The sequence below is a fragment of the Podarcis liolepis genome, assembly GCF_965112155.1.
Source record: "Podarcis liolepis genome assembly, chromosome: 10".
NCBI classification, from domain to species: Eukaryota; Metazoa; Chordata; class Lepidosauria; order Squamata; family Lacertidae; genus Podarcis; species Podarcis liolepis.
The window spans coordinates 58,634,117-58,650,542 of NC_139562.1; the positions used below are offsets into that span (position 1 = coordinate 58,634,117).

The window sequence follows — 16,426 nt, forward strand, 5'->3', positions numbered from 1 at the left end:
GGGGCGAAGGACTGTAGGAAACGTGGATTTTAAAATGTTGGCTCATCATATGACAAGCTGTTAATGTAAAAGAACCACTCGGCGTGAATTCACTCGTTTCGATAGCTGCAAACTCTTTCAAAGTTCAGATTTATAAATGTGTAGCGACGAGGTGCTTAGGAATCGGCTAATTGTGGAGAGGGAGTGATGAAATGTCTTATCTAGGCAAAGGATGATGGCAAACACTAGCTTATTTTCAGCAAGTCAGGCGCTGTGCGGCTCGGAAGCTTCTAACTATTGATGGAGGTGTGCTTTGCAGGGAGGGAAAAGAACAATTTCCTTTTCAGATGGAATCCTCAGTGTGGTTCTTTTCGGGATAGCAAGGTTTTTCTATCAAGTCCTATAAACACAGCAGCTGCCTGCTTTCAAATTCTATTGTGTGTGCATGTGCACATACTGAATTTCTACTCTGTCCCCTTTCCTTTCCTGCTACCTGCATCCACTCCAAAGAGTCAGGGGACCTTCCCAGTGCAGATTTTGATGACATGGGATCTTGCAGGAGGGGCAGGGAAGAATAGAAACTCCTTTGTGTGAATGGAAGATGGCAGTGTTAGGACACAGCCTTCTGCTTGAAGGATGTAAGCTGGATAACTATAATGCAAAACTGTTTATAAAGTGGTCAAACTGCTTCTGTTATATTACGATAACTAAAACCAAAGCATTTTGGTTTCAATCAGAGGTTACATTTGTATATGCGTTCAGAATAAGAAGGGTGTAGAACTGTGACAGATGTGAACAGATGTTTCTTCTTCTTCTTCTTCTTCTTCTTCTTCTTCTTCTTCTTCTTCTTCTGTTGTTGTTGTTGTTGTTGTTGTTGTTGTTGTTGTTCTGCTGGGAGCAGCCCAGAGTGGCTGGGGAAACCCAGCCAGATGGGCTGGCTATTAGTAATCATCATCATCATCATCATCATCATCATCATCATCATCTGTTCTCCCCAGTGTTAAAGACAGATGGGTATTGTGGGTGCTACTGTAAGTTTGAATTAATCAAGTAACATCTAAAAAATAGTTGCTCACCATTAGTTGTCTGATTGTGGAAACTGAAAACGGATACAGCTTTACACGCGTGAGCAGAAAGGAGCTGCTATGACCCAGAATTTAGTTTGAGTTTCCTAGTATGTTAGCTTGATGTCATTGGATCATAGTTTAAAAACAAACTGGCCATTTTCAAAAGAAGGAAACGTCAACCACGGTTTCTGAAGGTTGATTTTTTTTTTTTAACCAACCAGAGTTCATTTTAAAACACGATCCCTGGCCCAGGTGGCCCAGGTAGAAGGTAAAACTAAACTCTGGCAGAGTCCTCCTCCTTGCCAAAGGGTGCGGGGGAGAGGCGAAAATGCATGAGCCGTAAGACTACTTCCTGATGGTGCATGTAACACTAAACCATGGTTTGGCTTTACACGTCTACGTAGCCATTGTTCAGCTCATTCTGAGCAAGATACAATTAAGGTGAAAAGCAGCGACTGTACATAAAAATAGATCCTCTGAGGGCTTGTTTACATGGGTAGGAGTACTAGGCAAGTTTTCTTTTTTTAACTGCCTCGCTGCAAGCCAGAGAAACAACCCACGGGCTCAGCATATCAAGGCAAATGTGAGGAAGCATCTCCAATTTCTGGCGGCAGAAAGCTAGCGCCTTCTTACATCAGCCTGTTCTGAATAGGGGAGACAAATTTCGATACTGAGCGATTAGGAGGAGAGCTTCCTTTCTGCTTGCCAGTCAATCAGGAAATATTGGTTTGGGTGGGGCCTCTTCCCTGGAAGCATAGAGTGCTGTTTGTTGCAAGGCAAAATGATGATGATGATGATTCTGGTGATCTCGAGGCTTGTGGCACTCTCTTCTCTGCTTAATAAACACAATCCTGGCACATGGCTAGGGTACCGAGAGTCGCCTGTCAGGTGTGGGAACATGCCAGGGGGGTGAAAAGGTGTTTTCCCCGCCCTCTTGTGCACACATTGGGTGGCAACAGTTTGCACAGTGACTAAGCACGAGGCGAGGAGCAATTTGAAGAGGGTGTTTCTGATTTAACCCTGCTCGCTTTTGCTCCATGGCGCAGGATGAGCTTTTATGTGTGTGTGAATAATGCTGCTTTGTTTCCTTTGGTTTCTGGTGTGTGTGTGTGTGTGTTTTACAATTGCAGACCGCTTGGAGGCATGCTACGCAGCAAGCAACTAACAAAACTACAGCAGCAACAACAATAATAAAAACCCTCTGGCTTGTCCCTTCTGGTCCTGAAACCTAAGGCAGTTATGATCTGGCTCCAATCCAGCAGAGGGCATGGTGTTTAGCAGGAGTGGCACACATATGGCTTTTCATAGAATGACAAAATCCCACCGATTGCTGACTTGGCAAGGGGGGGAGCAGGGAGATTGAATCTGACTCCTCCCCCCAGTCCAGCTCCGTTTTAGGATTCATAATATTCCAGCTCTTTAATGAAGTGCAGAAAGCTTCCTTATACAGAGTCAGACCATTGTTCCACCTAGTTTAGGATTGAGTTTCCCAAACTTGGGTATCCAGCTGTTTTTTGGACTATAACGCCCATCATCCCTTGCTAGCAGGACCAGTGGTCAGGGATGATGGGAACTGTAGTCCAAAAACAACTGGAGAGCCAAGTTTGGGAAACTCTGCTCTACACTGGTTGGCAGGGACCCCCCTGCACTTTGAGACAGGGGTCGCTGCCAGGAGATGCCGGCATTTGGACATGCGGCCATCTGCATGTATATGAGATGCTCTCCCACTGAGTTTCAGCCCTTTACCGACCTGGGGATTTGCATGTTCCAGTCTGCCAGCCGAACCATGCAAATTTTGCACACATGCTTCCTAATCCAACTGAGGATTTTGCATGCTGCCTCTAGCCGGGCTGGAAAGTTTCTACCTGTATCACATGGGCTTAGTTCAAACAAGTCTTTGTATTGTGCCTTCTGTCTGCTGCTGCCCTAGTGGCCTTGAGCTGAGGGCCAGCTTTTTCTTCCTTTTCAGCGGATAAACAAGCCAAAGCATAGCTTCACAGTGTTGGTTTAGACTTGTGTGTGCTTTGAATTTTGTCACCTCGCTCGAAGTGATTCACTTGGCCTTGAATTAGAGCTCTTGTAATTGTAATACAGTGGTACCTCGGGTTACAGACGCTTCAGGTTACAGACTCCGCTAACCCAGAAATAGTACCTCGGGTTAAGAACTTTGCTTCAGGATGAGAACAGAAATGGCGCGGTGGCGGCGTGGCAGCAGTGGGAGGCTCCATTAGCTAAAGTGGTATCTCAGGTTAAGAACAGTTTCAGGTTAAGAACGGACCTCCAGAACGAATTATGTTCTTAACCCAAGGTCCCACTGTACTTTGCAAGGAGGAGAGTTTCTCCCGCCTGGTAAGCAGAGGCGTTTCTCGACAGCTGCTGGCCTGTGGATTTGTAGAGGCCTTTTGTGTACACCAAAGACCTCCCCCAAGGTGTCGAAGGAAAATCTAACCTCTGTGTTTCCTCAACCAGTGTTTGAAATTAGCAAAGCACCAGGTGCGTTTCCCACCAAGTAAAGATCCTGTCATTATCTGGAGGTGCCTGCCTGGGGCTCATTGGATCGGGACTGTTTTCACACACTGTAGAATTTCATCAGTAGTATTTTATCTGCACAATTGGATTGAATTTATGGAACCAAATTGCCTTTTCTGTGCAGCCTGAGCAGACAACCTACAGAAAAAGAGGTCGGAATAGGCCAATATAGTATGTGAACTGTCCCTGGATCAAAGTGATCTTTCTTCTTTAAGTTTTTGACGTTCTTCGCCTGAGGCGCAGGTCACCTCTGTGTCCAGGGCAGCTGTCTACCAGCTCCATCTGGTATGTAGGCTAAGACCCTACCTATCCGCAGACTGTCTCGCCAGAGTGGTGCATGATCTGGTTGTCTCCCGCTTGGACTATTGCAATGTACTCTACGTGGGACTACCTTTGAAGGTACAACTAATCCGGAATTCGGCAGCTAGACTGGTGACTGGGAGCGGCCGCCGAGACCACATAATACCAGTCCTGAAAGACCTACATTGGCTCCCGGTACATTTCCAAGCACAATTCAAAGTGTTGGTGCTGACCTTCAAAGCCCTAAACAGCCTCGACCCAATATACCTGAAGGCGCATCTCCACCCCCATTGTTCAGCCCAGACACTGAGGTCCATCTCCAAGGGCCTTCTGCTGGTTCCCTTACTGCGAGATGTGAGGTTACAGGGGACCAGGCAGAGGGCCTTCTTGGTGGTGGTGCCCGCCCTGTGGAACACCCTCCCACCAGATGTCAAGGAAATAAACAACTACCAGACATTTAGAAGACATCTGAAGGCAGCCCTGTTTAGGGAAGTTTTTAAGGTTTGAAGTTTTATTCTGTTTTTAGTGTTCCGTTGGGAGCCGCCCAGAGTGGCTGGGAAAACCCAACCAGATGGGCATTGTATAAATAACAAAATTCTTACAAATATTATTAACTGAGAATCAAATCCCAATCAGTCCATTGTTTGAAAAATAAGACTTTAGAGCCCCCCAAATAGCAACTGGACGTTTTGTTTCGGTGACTGTGACCTTAGTTTAAGGAACCTAGCCTATATTTCTGAGTTTTCTAGTCCTGCTCAAGGCTGCAACGTGATTCAGAAGCCTATAAATGATGTGCTTTGGGTTCCCCCATTCCTTTCTGAGCCAGTAAATAGTGTGCATCTGCAGTTGTCTGCCTCTTGCTCTTCTCTGGACCTTTGGTGCTAGGCTAATGCTGTAACAAATGCCTGACAGATACCATCAGAGCACCTACGGGTCTAGATACCTGATCCATGCATGACCTAGTAATATATACAGTTGTTGAAGACAGCTTGACACAGCACTTTATCCGCCGCCGCCGTGTTAAAATAGCATTCTCGAAAAATCGTAGGCACCCTGCCTAAAGCCTTTTTAACAGAGAGGAGAAAAAGGGAGGCGATTCGCCTGCCCTCGGGTATATTTGTTTTCCTTTTCTCCCGTTAGAGCTTCAGTTGCCTGCTCACACTCACCCTTCTGCTTCCGGGTTGTCACTTTTCACTAGCAACCCTCACTTATCGTCTGCCCAAGTTCTGAGATTTGGCAACCTGTAGCCGTTCAAGTCCATTACTTCAGTTGTGGAACCAAAAGGGAAGCGAGCTAGAAAACAGAAGTAATTAGGATGCTAACAAAACACTATGCTTGAGACTGCAGCAAGGAGGGAAATTTCCCCCTGTTTCATGGTATAGTACTTACTTTATAATTTTATTTATAAGAGTGTTTCAAAACTGCTGCCTCGTGTTTTTTAAAAAATGCCTATATTAAGGAACGTAAGGGATTATCTTCGACAGAAAAATGCTTTGTAGGATAATATAATCCAGCAAATTGGACGTTTTTGCTTTGCATGTGTTTAAAGCTGTTGAGAAGTCTTGGAAATGTTTAGTAGAAAAGAATGTGTGAAGTGTTGTGTTGAGGGAGTCATGTGTGCTAATATTTTCCAGCCAGCATTAAAAACGAAAACAAAGAAAGCCTGTTAGTGTATTATTGGGGGGTGCAGAATTTGGTTGGTCTGGTTTTTGAGTATTTTCATGATAAAGAGGAAGTAAACAGCAAATTCGTAAGACATGACTTCAGTGTGTTACTTTGAAGAGTTATGAGCCTCTTTTCAAAATTGGAAACTTGTATTGCCACCTAAAAATGGGGTTGCATTTTGGGGGGAAATGCAACTAAATGTGGAAGATGGAAAATGCATTTGTATCTATGCAAATTCACCCTTAGGGCTTTTTTCTCTGAATATTTTTTCTGTCTTCTTCTTCTTCTTCTTCTTCTTCTTCTTCTTCTTCTTCATCTTCATCATCATCATCATCCTACGTTTTCCCCAGGTGGCTTATAGATAAAATACACAGATAAAATAGAAAACACTATGCAATCCTCTTCTGCATCGCTTTGCCATTTTGGCTGCACAAGAATTCACTCTTGAGAACGAGTTTGCGCCGTATGATTTTGCCTCTGGTGCTAATAGAAAACTGGAAGCCTTTAATGTTCAGAAAGAAAGACTGAGAGCTTTGTAGATCAAAGGACATACCAGCAGTCCTGGAATGGGCCAAATTTAGTCACCTTGCAGAAACATTTCTTGCATTAGAGCTGGGCTGGGGAATCTTTTTCTGTCCGAAGGCCGTGTTCCTCTCTGTGCAATCTTTCAAGGGCCGCATGGCAGCGGTGGGTGGGGCCAGAGACAAAACTGGGCGGAGCAATGGATGTGAACGCTACCTTTGGTAGAATCGTAGCGTTGGACGGGGCCATGAGGGTTATCCAGTCCAGCCCCCTTCATTCAGGGATCTTTTGCCCATCGTGTGTCTCGAACCCACAGCCCTGCAATTAAGAATCTCATGCTGTACCAACTGAGCTGTTTCTCATCTTTGTACAGTAAGACTGGTTTCTGCAGACACTCACACGGTCTTGCCTCCCTCCAGACAAGTGAGAGGGACCACTGAAGTCCAAGGACAACATTGCAGTCAGGGGCAAGAAATGGGGCTGGTGAGGAGCGTGGTCTGGGGAGAGTTTTGGGGGCCAGATTTGCGGGGTCTGAAGGGCCGCATTGGGCCCTGGGCCCGAGGCTCCCCACCTATGTATTAAAGTGAGGGGTCAGGACCGTTCATTTCCCACTGGTTCCCAGAATTAAATCAGCATCATTTTCATTCTGCATGTGCTCTTTCTTTGAGCTGCACAGTCCAATAAGGATCCGAAACAGACATGCATTCTTCTTCTATTATTCCCCTTCAGAGTCCATCTAGTACAGTGAACGCTCGGGTTGCGAATGTGATCCGTGCGCAGAGTGCGATCGCCGAAACCCGGAAGTAACCCGTTCCAATACTTCCGGGTTTTGGCGGTCTGCAACCCGAAAAAATGCAACCTGAAGCAGCTGTAACCCGAGGTATGACTGTACTGAATGGGGCTGGGCGATAGCTGGTTTTCACTATCATAATATATCCCCAGCTAAGCATCATGTTATATCATGATGTCTGAAATGAGGATGGATCGTTGTAGAGGCATCTACTGGCTTCACGGTTTCCCCCACATTGTGATTTTTGCCGGCACCTGCTCTCGTGCTTCGCTGCCCTCGCGGGGGGGGGGGGCAGGAGAACTGAGACGGCGAAGTTAACCGGGGCTGCAGGAATCAAGAAAGAAGCATTGGCTGACTTCACGGTTTCCCCCGCATTGTGATTTTTGCCTAGCACACACCCGCTCACACCATGATTCACAATCTATTGCCAGGTCAAAAATGGTCAAACCGACAGGCTCTAACATATAGAATAAGAGAACAAGAAGAGAACAAGAAGAACATTCGTTTAAGGGAGATTGGAAAAATGTTTATTGATTATATGAGGGAAAATTGTGTGCCTTTGAAAATGTTGGCAGCATTAAGATAAATTCAACAGTGTAAATAAGTTTTGATGGAAGTGACAATGGAATACTGAATGGTTTAGTTTACAGTCATACCTCGTGCTGTGTTAGGTTCATGTTGCGTCTTTTTGGCTTGCGAATGCGGCAAACCTGGAAGTGTACACTTCTGGGTTTCGCTGTGTGCGCAGAAGTGTTCTGCGTGCTTGTGCATGTGCTCTATTGCGCTCCGCGCTTGCGCAGAAGTGCTGCTCTAGTTGCGGACTTTTTGGGGCGCGAATGGCACCCCAGAACAGATCGTGTCCGCAACTAGAGGTACCACTGTATATAAAGCATGCTGGGATTTATGCAATGCAAAATGAACTATGGAAAGCGAAGAAGTCATTGATATTTTAAGGTTGTCTAAATGAATATTCTAAATTGTAAAACTTTTTTAAAAATAAAAGTTAGAGAGAGAGTGTCAAACCGATATCACCATATATGGACTTCAAACTGGTTTTGGATGATATATTGCTATATTGCTCAGCCCTAGTACTGAAGATGCTGTGTTAGTGGTTGCAAAATTAGCACCACAAGGGGAGATGTGGAGGGTTGTTCCGATATCCTCTTCCTTTTACACCTTTCCCACCTTGAGTCAGAGTGGGCTGAGTGCTCTGCCTGCTAGCTTTAGCCACAAAAACAGACCGGAAGCTTTGCCATCAGCTCCACCCGGGTGCCAGACACCTGCAAGTCAAAACCTCTGTTGGGGGCTGCCTTGCAGAAATCCACTTGGTGGTTCTGCAAAAAGCATGCGCTTAGAATGGAAGCTCCATAAAACATGGGTCTCTTCTGATGCTGCTGTTTTAAGAGAAGCTAGCTGTATGCCTCCAACTAAGTCATTGTGAAGCAGAAAAAGCTCTCCTGATTCTGCCCTTAATAAACCATTTTTAAAAACCCAGGAATCTTGAAAGGAGACGTTTCACTGGGATGAATAATTGCAGCTGTCAAGTGGTGTTGTTAGCAATGGTAAAATGTGAGATAGGGCGCTCTGCACCCTTTCAAACAGTTCTCTGTTAAAATAAACAAAATCTCCTGTTGCATTGAGAAGAACAATGCAATTAGCTGCTTGTTGAAACATCCAGTGCAAAACACTCCCATGTGGATTTCTGAGCATCACAGGCGTAACAGCCTGTCTTTATTTTGCACAAGAGAAAGGATGCAATGCTAACAAGGCCTTGCTGTTGTGCTCACCGGCCATTTTTCCCACTTACAGTGAGCTTTTCTGATGACTGAGCTATAAAAACTGGTCCCAGCCACCTTGCAGAAGTCGTTTCTCGCGTACTCAAGCCTAGATTGATAAATTTTTCACTCCTCTTTGGGAACAGCACGTCTTGGTTTTTTCAGAGGTTAGCCAGTCACCGCGAACTCTGTTAAACCCTTAACAGATGAGGGATTTGTGTGACATCTCTAGTGTATAAAAGATGCCAGACTTGCTGAAGTTCTGGGATAGATCTGTCATCGTTCCTGTAATAGCCTGTGAGTAAAATAGTATCAGTGAAACACCTTGTGAGTAAAATAAAAAATAAAAGTAATGCTTGGTGGTTTGTAAGCACGGGAATTTGAATAGCTCCTATCAGCTCCATCCGAATTCTATCATGACACCTTATTTGTGACCTGACCAGTTTGGTTTTTATGACTGTGATCAGGAGGGGACCTGTAATCCTGTATAATTTTGCAAATTAATGGCAAAAGCCAATAAACCTTCCTCAACATTTCTCAGTACTGGAGAGAATAAGGCAGCGCTTGCCTGTGTGTAGCTACTTCATATAAATGTGCACAGTTTGGGAATGTGGTCTGTAATTCGCTGCATCGTTCACCAAGGGAACAGTGCTAAATTTGGGGAGCCAGCGTAATTTAAGGGCAGATGGCGCTCGTCAACCTGGGAAGGTAGCCCATCGAGCTGAAGAAAAGCTCTGCTCCTAAACCTCTGCTGCCTTGCAGGGCACCTTCAGGAGAAGAGGCTGCTAAGGAGGACACCAGACATCCCAACCTGCGGCCCTCCAGATGTTTTGGCCTACAACTCCCATGATCCCTAGCTAACAGGACCAGTGGGCAGGGATGATGGGAACTGTAGTCCAAAACATCTGGAGGGCCGAAGGTTGGGGATGCCTGGAGTAAACCCTACACAAATCCAGAGTGGAGTCCCTAAGTGTGAGGAGCAGTTGCGTAACAGCCCTCAGCAACTCAGCATTTTGGCTAGTCTACTTTATTTACATATAAACACACATGGAGCACTGCAACATGGCTCCCTCTCTCTCTAGCATCAGGCAGCAAAGAGAAAAAAGAACAAAGGACAATCGTCCCACTTCACGGAACACAGTAACATAAACATCCTGTCTCCGTCACATCCCACTCTGTGGAGTCAAAACATATATTGTCAAGTGATAGACAACAATCCCATGACTGCAGCCATGGAGCAGGAATTCTAACACTAAGATGGTTGGATGGCGCCCTGTATGGCTCCTTCGGCAACTCCTGCAACTAAGCTGGTGCCAAACATATCACGCTGCTTTCCTTTGGACCCCATGAATAAGCTCAGTTTGTGTGCTTTATTTTACAGTTTGGCATTTCTTCTAAACTAGAGAGCTTGTTTCCATTGGCAGGGGAAAGAGAGCTAAACCCCGCAGAGAACCTGTTGATCGTAAGTATTTTGCAGGCAGGAGGGGGCCAAATATCCACACATCTCTAGATATTAGATATTAGCTAATATCTAATGACATCCCCAGAGACAAGAAAAATGCATTCCTCTACGCAACAGCAGCAGCCAGGATATTGATTGCAAGGAATTGGAAGGGGGAGAAAATCCCATCAGTATTAGAATAGCAAAATAAACTCTGTGAGTTCGTAGAAATGGCAAAATTGACGGCAATTATTAGAGGCCACTCAAATCAGAGAATAATTAAAGAGTGGAATGGAGTGAAGGAATACATAAAAAATATGGTTCCGGAATCAAAATATGAATAAATAATGTGCAAAACGTGCAGGGCTAAGTAAGAAAATAACAACAGAATTAATTGAACGAGTATTAAATTATAACAGCACAACAAGATGGAAGAAGTAAAAAAATTGGGATCACACATGGGTGAAGGGGAGTGGGGGGTATATGGGAATTTAAAATATCATTTATAATATAAATTTTCTAATCGTGTTGTATTTATATACAGCAAAGGGAAGTTTAGAGTAATTAGGTATGTTTTAATTCAGGTAATTTATGTAATAGGTTTATGTTAGAAAACAAATATGGATTCTGAATTTGATGTTTGTAATTCTCTTTGGTTTTGGAATAATAAAGAAATTTGGGGGGGGGGAAATATATCCACATATCTCAGCACCTCGCATTTTCTTAAGTGTTTGAGCCTTCCCGTGAAAGAGGGACTTTGGCAATTCGTCTTGCCCTTTGTCCCTGCCCCCAAAGTCCACGTGATAAATGCAAGATTGCCACCCAGGCAGCCCTCCCGTAGCTACAAAACCCAGTTCAAACTCCATTTCAGGTCTTGGCTTTCAGGAGACTGTGGTTAACGTTGGCACTGATGAGTTGGCAACTGCGGTCGAGGGAGGAGAATGGCAGTTAGCGGGGAGTCTGCCCATATAAACATTTTAGTGCTTTTCCACCTGTCCGTTTGCAGGCGAGCGGAATGACATGGGAAAGGCTCTGCGTCGGGAGCCTTGAATCATTTTCGTTTGCCATGACGCTTTCTGCTGCTGTTTTTTGTGTGTGGTGGTCGTAATCCGTGTTATTCCTGGAGTGTGAAGAGGCAGCCTGCCAAAAAAGGCCACCGCTTTAAGTGGGGTTGCCATTTGCGTATGTTATAAGTGCAGCAGCTGGGACAGGTTGTGAAGAAATTGGTACTCTGACCTTCGGTGTGAAGATTGTAGGACAAGGGACATGGGTGTCTCCCGAGAGATATGGGAAAGGCCACATCTTTCTGTGTCATTTAGGAGAGTCTGATCTGTTAGGGGGTCTTCAGTTAGCTCCAGTTTGATCTTCTTGGGGAAATTACCCAGTGCTGAAAGTGCAGTTCTCATCGTCATCTTTCTAGAGGACATTCTCAGTGGCTGCACTTTCATTGAGTTTCCTGCCTAAGAAGGCCTGCTAAGCAATCTCTAGCATTAGTGGGGGTTTTTAGATCTCTAACTAAAATGTAAATACAGTGGTACCTCTGGTTACATATGCTTCAGGTTACAGACTCCACTAACCCAGAAATAGTACCACGGGTTAAGAACTTTGCTTCAGAATCAGAACAGAAATTGCGCGGTGGCGCAGCAGCAGCGGGAGACCCATTAGCTAAAGTGGTACCTCAGGTTAAGATCAGTTTCAGGTTAAGAATGGACCTCCAGAATGAATTAAGTTCTTAACCCAAGGTACCACTGTAATATCAACAATATTACCAAAATGTTACCTTTTTATTACTAAAAAATGCAGTCATGTTAATATTAGTAAAACACTTTTCCTTTATGCATGTATGCTGATTTTTACTGTAGGTTTTGTGTGTGTGTGTGGATAGATAGATAGATAGATAGATAGATAGATAGATAGATAGATATAGATAGATAGTAAAGGACCCCTGACAGTTAAATCCAGTCGCAAACGACTTTGGGGTTGCGGTGCTCATCTCGCTTTATTGGCCGAGGAAGCCAACGTTTGTCCGCAGACAGTTTTTCCAGGTCATGTGGCCAGCATAACTAAGCCGCTTCTGGCGAAACCAGAGCAGCGCACAGAAACGCCGTTTACCTTCCCGCCGGAGCAGTACCTATTTATCTACTTGCACTTTGACATGCTTTCGAACTGCTAGGTTGGCAGGAGCTGGGACCGAGCAACAGGAACTCACCCCGTCGTGGGGATTTGAACCGCTGACCTTCCGATCGGCAAGCCCAAGGCTCAATGGTTTAGACCACAGTGCCACCCGCCTCTCTCTCTCTCTCTCTCTCTCTCTCTCTCTCTCACACACACACACACACACACACACACACAGTGGTACCTCGGGTTACAAATTGTTTGGGTTACAGGCTCCGCCAACCTGGAAGTAGTACCTTGGGTTAAGAACTTTACCTCAGGATGAGAACAGAAATTGCGCAATGGCGGCAGCGGGAGGCCCCATTAGTGAAAGTGTGCCTCAGGTTAAGAACGGTTTCAGGTTAAGATACACACACACACACACACACACACTATGTGAACTGCCACAAGGTCTTCTTTTAAGCCCAAAGGAGGGGATGTATCATCCTACAAATGAATAAATAACACAACTTTCATAAATTTTCCACCCTCCTTCAGCATACAAATCTCCCCACCCCAACCCCGCAACCCTTGGTAAGCACGTTTTTTCAGTCCTGTCCAATTACATTTTATTTCTTCAAAGCTCCCTTTGTTTCAGCTGACTCCTGGATGGCTTTGCTAAGATCTACTGTGCTGCTCTCCAGTGGGTTGGTTAAACAGGCTAAGAGTCTCGAAGAGACCAATCATAATGATACAAGGCTGTGCTGACCTACATTAACTTTTTTGGCTCCCTAATGCTTGGCACCTCGCCATAACGGAGTCCTGTTAAACTCCCAGAGGATGCCTTGCTCTTTGCTTCATGGGAATTTTCACTTGAGGGCCGTAGAAAAGTTGGTGGTTCATTTAATGCATCAGGACACAAACGGTCAGGGGTACCTTTACCTTTACCTATATTTAAAGTAGATGGATAACTGAGCAAATTAAGTTAATTTGGATATGCAGAGACATTAAAAATAAATTTAAGAAACCGCAGAAAGAGGGGAAAGGTTTGAAATGTTAAAATGATTGTAAAATTATTGAAATGTATAAAATTGAGAATCATAAATAAAATTATTATTTCTTAATCTCCTTTTCATGGTCATGCTAGATGAGGGGGGAAGGACAGGCTCGTTTTTTGGTTTGGTGCTAAATTATGGTTTGGCGGTGCATATACGAGAAATCATCTTATGTCCATTTGCTAGTTCTGAATGTAAATGGCACTATCAAAAGTAGCAAATGCTTCTTTGATTACAGGTGAAGGCTCTGCCCACAAGTCGGACGGTGTGTGAGGTTTGATCAGTCTGTACCAATTATACAATACTCTTGATGCAAAATACTATTTTGGAAAGAGCCTCTAAAGAGATTTGCCATAATTAACACGGGCTTAGTAAAGCTATTTCTGTCTTGTGTTTACACAGGGAAATAGTAGCATTGATCCGCACAGCCAGCTGACGGCATTAAACTTGCCAGTGGCCTCATTATTTAACTTGGCCTCTGCAAGCATAGCATACCGGCAGTTCTGCTTTGGTGACTCTCAATTTAAGCTTATGGGTTTGACTCTCAATTAGTTTGAACTAATTATCCTGTCATCTTTCATTCTGGTCAGAACATTGCACAGGTATGAAGTGCCTGCTTCAGCTTGTGTAGGACGCAATGTACAGCTGTTTCATTTGTAGTTGTTGTTCAGTCGTTTAGTTGTGCCTGACTCTTCATGACCACATGGACCAGAGCACGCCAGGCACTCCTGTCTTCCACTGCCTCCCGCAGTTTGGTCAGACTCATGCTGGTAGCTTCGAGAACACTGTCAACCATCTCGTCCTCTGCCGTCCCCTTCTCCTTGTGCCCTCCATCTTTCCCAACATCAGGGTCTTTCCCAGGGAGTCTTCTCTTCTCATGAGGTGGCCAAAGTATTAGAGCCTCAGCTTCAGGATCTGTCCTTCCAGTGAGCACTCAGGGCTGATTTCCTTCAGAATGGATAGGTTTGAATGGATAAGCTCTGCTACATCAGGCCAATTGCCCAACGGTCCATCATTCTGTTCCCTGTGAAGGGCAATGAGATGCTTACTGACAGCTCACAAATAAAGCATGGTGATAATGGTCCTGTTTGTCTCCAATGTCTGGTCTTCCAGGGAGGCCTCCCGGAACCAACTTAGTCAGGAATAAAGGAAGCCGTAGTCCAACAACATCTGGAAGGCATCTGGTTCGAAAACGTTGATTTGCACAGTTCTGTGTTAATGTTGCTTGGGGGAAAAACAGATCATGCAAAGTGCTTCTGGTTGTCTTCTCTATCTGAAATGTAATACACTTCAGTACAGTGGTACCTCGCTTCTCAAATGCTTTGGTATTTGAACAACTTGGAACCCAAACACTGCAAACCTGGAAGTAAGTGTTCTGGTTTGCGAACTTTTTTCAGAAGCCAAACGTGCTCCGTTTTGAGTGTTACGCTTCCGTTTTGAGCCTGTCTGTTTTCGCTATTTATTTTGCATTTTTGTGGAACCCAGTTCAGCTACTGATTGATTGTGTGGCTTCAGTACATTGTTTATTGCTTTCATATTATGGATCAGTGGTCTCGTTACATAGTACAATTCATGTTAAATTGCTGTTTTAGGGGTTGTTTTTAAAAGCCTAGAGTGGATTAATCCATTTTGCATTACTTTCTGTGGGAAAGTGCGCCTTGGGTTTGGAACGCTTTGGCTTTGGAATGGACAAGGTACCATTGTACTAGTGTAAAAAGGTCAGGAAATTCAAGGAAGGATGGGGCTTTTTACTGTTTCCTAAACACCTCTGACCTCACATATTGCAAGAAGGGGAAGGTGCAACTTTGGAGGAGTTGAAACACTTGAGTTTTACTCATCACAGATACATTAAGATCAAGAGACAAGTGTTTCCACTCTTCCCATCACAGCCATGTGGGCGCCTCTTTCTGAAATGTTGCCTTAAGTGTTTCAGAAAGAGCTCTGTATGTGTGCAACTGCTATGCCCCTGCTATGGTTTAAGGAAGAGCAAGCACGTGAAATTCTGTGGGCGACCAAGGGGGTTGCTATTATTTTCAGTTTCAAGCATAACTCCAGATCCATCGGGGCAGAAAGTGGTGACCTGTTTGGAGAGAAGAGATTGTGGACACCCCTTGACATTTAGACTAATGGGGTATATAAGACTATTATATTTAAGTATCACAAATCTGCATGTTAGATGTCACACAAGCCTGGCTTCCGTGTATCATCTTCTGAAATTCAGGAGCAACGATGCAACATTTAAAGTAAAATATGGTACCAATGCAAGAAGAACCAGGGTAAAAACCATATTTGTAGGATATGTTCCAGTGTTATAAAGTATCTGCAACTAGAATGGTGGATGAAAAGCTATCAAAGGTGTGGGAAATCTCCAGTTATCAGAAACCCAACAAGAATCCTATCCTGATGTGAAGCTTGAAGAAGTTCAAGTATTCAGTAGTGTCAGGGAACTGCCATCGGAGCCAGAGGGAGAGGGAGGGCTCCAGAGGGATTCCGGAGAGTGTCCCGGGAGGGAGAGAAGCAGCACATCTTCTGGGGAAGGAAATCAGCATAGCACCAGTGGAGAAGGGGGGCAGATGGGGGAATCGGGGAGGTGGCTCCAAGACTCCTCGCCGGGGACCAGTGGGGAGAGCTCGGGTCCTCCGATGCCCACACCCTCCCTGCGCAGAAGGCTTCCGCGCAGGGAAAGCAGGCGGAGACTAGGCGTCAAAGAGCTTCTTTGCTGGAAGAAGTTCAAGAAACGCCCACTGACGGATTCTGCCAGCGATTGAGACAGCCACGGGCGCATGGCTGTCCAGACAGAAAGGGTTCACTCAGGCAACCCAGCTAGGTGTGGCGCCGTTTTACGCACGAGCAACCCCTAGAACCATTACAAGTAGAATACAGTGGTACCTCGGGTTACATACACTTCAGGTTACAGACGCTTCAGGTTACAGACTCCGCTAACCCAGAAATATTGCCTCAGGTTAAGAACTTTGCTTCAGGATGAGAACAGAAATCGCGCGGCGGCACAGCAGCAGCAGGAGGCCCCATTGGCTAAAGTGGTACCTCAGGTTAAGAACAGTTTCAGGTTAAGAACAGACCTCCAGAACGAATTACCGTATTTTTTGCACTATAACACTCACTTTTTTCCTCCTAGAAAGTAAGGGGAAATGTCTGTGCGTGTTATGGAGCGAATGCCTGTGGGTAGCGGGGGGATCTGCTGCAGTCGT

General features: G+C 45.0%; 1 protein-coding gene across 8 annotated transcripts in view; it reads left to right on the plus strand.

Annotated features, from left to right (window-relative positions):
• GRAMD4 (GRAM domain containing 4) overlaps nt 1-16,426 on the plus strand; it is a 97,504-nt gene that overhangs the window by 39,671 nt on the left and 41,407 nt on the right. The gene's annotated exons all lie outside the window — the stretch shown is intronic.